Source organism: Pristiophorus japonicus, chromosome 23, assembly GCF_044704955.1.
Source record: "Pristiophorus japonicus isolate sPriJap1 chromosome 23, sPriJap1.hap1, whole genome shotgun sequence".
Classification (NCBI taxonomy): domain Eukaryota; kingdom Metazoa; phylum Chordata; class Chondrichthyes; family Pristiophoridae; genus Pristiophorus; species Pristiophorus japonicus.
The window spans coordinates 50,364,034-50,368,228 of NC_091999.1; the positions used below are offsets into that span (position 1 = coordinate 50,364,034).

General features: G+C 43.5%; 1 non-coding gene across 1 annotated transcript; it reads right to left on the reverse strand.

The window, feature by feature from the left end:
• Window positions 1-2,264: 2,264 nt before the first annotated feature.
• Window positions 2,265-2,347, reverse strand: trnal-uaa (transfer RNA leucine (anticodon UAA)). Its single transcript has one exon. It is a non-coding gene; the product is annotated as a tRNA-Leu (tRNA).
• Window positions 2,348-4,195: the final 1,848 nt, after the last annotated feature.

Consider the following 4,195-nt stretch of genomic DNA (forward strand, 5'->3'; position numbering starts at 1 on the left):
GCTGTTCTCCATCAATAGCAAGGACGTCCTTCCTCAGATTTGGAGACCAAAACTAACAAAATATTTAACGTGTGGCTTCACCAAGGCCCTGTACAACTGCAGGAAGACTTTCCTGCTCCTAAATTCAAAGCACCTAGCTATGAAGGCGAACATGCCATTTGCCTTCTTCACTGCCTGTTGCACTTGCATGCCCACTTTCAATGAAAGATGTAGCATGACACCCAGATCAAGATGTACACAGAGTGCCTTAGACAAATAGACGGATAGACAGGCAGGGTCACTGTCGCTGCTTTGGCTGGCCTTTGCATTTGTCCGTCGAGAATGCTGCCACTGAACCAAAGCCAATGCAACGTCACAAACGTATTATTTTCTCCAAGTCTTTTGAAAAAGTTCCAGGACATACCAAATTCATGGTGATGATTTCCACAGACAGTTGCACATACACAGAGACATATATACAGATAGACAGATACAGACACACACACACACACTCACACACACACACACATAACCAAAAATATACAGGCACCAACGGACATGCACAGATGACTTAGACATATCGAGGGATAGACAGGCTGAATCACTACTTTGGCTGATTTTTGCATTTTTCTATCCGTATGTATCGTGAATATTGCAGACTAATAGAAATGTGAAAAAAATTTCAGTGTTGAAAGGTTTGGGACGTTATTCCATCTATCTCAGGATCAGTTTTGCAAAACCTGGTTAAATTGTAAAGAAAAGTGCTGAGAATTGTAGTCGGCAGGATTCGAACCTACACGCAGCAAACCCAAAGTATTTCTAGTCCATCGCTTTAACCGCTCGGCCACAATTACTGCGTCTCTGGCACTTTAAATGTTACTCAGAAAAAACTCAGTCGTCCATCTCTGTGCAGCAGACGGCAACAGAATCCTGAAAAAGTCTCCGTTTGCATAAAAACCTGGAAGAGGCAATCTCCTCTTGCTGTATTTTTACTGTTCTATATTGCTCTGGAACTTTTTAATAAAATCGAAACCAAGAAACAGAAGTAAAATTCGACATTTTGAAAAAACTGCTGCGACGTCGGGAAATTGAACCCGGTTCTCCCCCATAACAAGCGGGGATAATCACCACTAAACGGACGAGGGTACGGGTTGCGTTAGAGCAGCAATCGAGCTATGAACAGAAGTCGACAGACACATTGATCGACAGAGACAAACCGACAAACGGGGACAGACAGACAGCGAGAGAGAGAGACAACGCGAGACAGAAAGGGTGAGACTGAAAAGTGAGGCAGACTCAGTGAGAAAAAGACTCAAACACCTACATATACAGAGATGTGTGTGTGTGATCTATAAAGAGAGAGAGGGAAAGAGTGAGAGAAAGACAGTGACAAGGAGAGAGACAGATAGAGAGAGAGCGACAGATAGAGAGAGAGACAGATATAAACAGAAAATGATGGAAATGCTCAGCAAGTTAGAGGTAGCAACGACCAGCGACAGGCAAAGAGAGAGAGATAGGCAGAAACATAGACAGACAGAGATGATGAGAAAGAGTGAGACAGTCAGACAGAGAGACTGAGTGAATCCCTTTCGAACAGAACTGGACACCGTGAGAAAGAGACAGACAGATTCAGAACCAGAGACAAACAGGGAAACAGGGAGAGACAGACAGTGAGATAGAGACAAAGTGAGACAGAAAGTTTGAGACTGAAAGGGAGGATCAGACTGAATGAGAAAAAGACTCAAACACATACATACACAGAGATGTATTTGCGTGCTCCAAAAAGAGAGGGGGGGCAAATAGTGATGGAATGACAGAGAAAAGGACAGGGACAAAGAGAGAGAAAAAGAGGGCGACAGATAGAGAGAAAGACAGATAGAGAGAGAGAGACATAGAGACAAACACAGAAAATAATGGAAATACTTATCAAGTTAGAGACAGGGACTAACAGAGACAGGCAAAGACATGGACAGACAGAGATAATGGGAAAGAGAGAGACAGTCAGACAGAGAGTCTGAGAGAATCCCATTGCAACAGTACTAGACACCGTGAGAAAGAGACAGATTGAGAGACAGCGACAGACAGAGTGGGTCAGAGTGAGACAAAGTCTCAAACACACAAACACATGCACAGCTCTCGAAAGAGAGAGTGCGGCAGAGACATTTCACAATTTCATTTCATTATCTGCTCAGAGTGTCACATAGTTACAGAAAACTAGAGATTCAGCAGATGAAAATCGGGTATCACTGAGCAGGATGGGAAAAATATCTGTTTAATTAAGGAATTACCAGGAGTGGGGTTCGAACCCACGCGGGTATAAACCCATTAGATTTTAAGTCTAACGCTTTTCCCACTCGGCCATCCTGGTCTTGATCCTGTCAAAGGATGGACTCTGCCTCTGTGAAAATCTGGGCTTCAGCTCCAGACATATCGGATTTCAGGAAGCATTTACAAACATTGTTCGTTATATTGACACGGGCGCAACTCTCCTATTATTTTTCGACTAAGGCTCTGGGAACTTGCACATCCACCCGAGGGTGCAGATGGAGCTTCAATTTAAAATTTCAGCTGATGGTCAACAGCTTCAAGAATGCAACATTCCCCAAGTACTGCATTTGAGTGTCAGCCAAGATTATGGGTTCAAGTCTCAGGAGTGGGACTTCCACACACAACCTCCTGATTCAGTCGAGAAAGGAGCCACTGAACCAAAACCGATACCAAAGTTCACAACTGTATGATTTTCCCCAAGTTTTTTAAAAAGTTCCAGGTCGTACCAAATTCATGGTGATGATTTCCACAGACAGTTGGACACACACAGAGACATACATACAGAGAGATACACAGACACACGCACACACAATAACCAAAAATATACACGCATCACCATAGAAACATAGAAATTAGGTGCAGGAATATGCCATTCGGTCCTTCGAGCCTGCACTACCATTTAATAACATCATGGCTGATCATTCAACCTCAGTACCCCTTTCCTGCTTCCTCTTTATACCCCTTCATCCCTTTAGCCGTAAGGGCAATATCTAACTCCCTTTTGAATATATCTAATGAACTGGCCTCAACGACTTTCTGCAGTGGAAAATTTCAGAGGTTATCCACTCTCTGAGTGAAGACGTTTCTCTTCATTTCGGTTTCTAAATGGCTTACCCCTTACTCTTAGACTGTGATCCTTGGTCTCGAACTCCTCAGCAGCGAGAACATGCTTCCAGCCTCTAAGCTGTCCAATTTCGTCACAATTTTTCATGTTTCTTCTGATCTCCTCTCATTCTGCTAAACTCCAGTGGATACCAGTCCAGTTCATCCAGTCTCTCCTCATATGTCAGTCCTGCCATCCCGGGAATCATGCTGGTGAACTTACGCTGTACTCCCTCAATATCAAGGACGTCCTTCCTCAGATTCGGAGACCAAAACTGAACACAGTATTCCAGGTGTGGCCTCACGGAGGCCCTGTTCAAATGCAGTAAGACCTCCCTGCTCCTATACTCAAATCCCCTAGCTATGAAGGGGAACATGCCATTTGCCTTCTTCACCATCTGCTGCACCTGCATACCAACAATCAATGACTGATGTACCATGGCACCCAGATCAAGATATACAAAGATTGCCTTAAACAAGTAGATGGATAGACAGGCAGGGTCACTGTCGCAACTTTGGCTGTCTTTTGCGTTTTTCAGTCGAGGATACTGCCACTGAACCAAAGCCGATACCAAAGTTCACAACCGTATTATTTTCCCCAAGTCTTTTTAAAAATGTTCCAGCACATACCAAATTCATGGTGATGATTTCCACAGACAGTTGCAAATACACAGAGACATATATACAGATAGAAAGACTCAGAGACACACACACCCACACACATAACCAAAAATATACATGCACCAACAGACATGATTTTGACATATAGACGGATAGACAGGCTGAATCACTGTCGCTACTTTGGCTGATTTTTGCGTTTTTCTATCCGTATGAATCATGAATATTGCAGATGAATAAAAATGAGAAATAGATGTCAGTGTTGAAATGTGTGGGACGTTATTCTGCCGATCTCAGGATCCGTTTTGCAAAAACCTGGTTAAATTGTAAAATGGAATGAAAAATGCTGTGAATCGTAGCCGGCAGGATTCGAAACTCACGCAGAAAACCGAAAGGATTTCTGGACCGTCGCTTTAACCACTCGGCAACAACGACTGCGTCTCTGGCC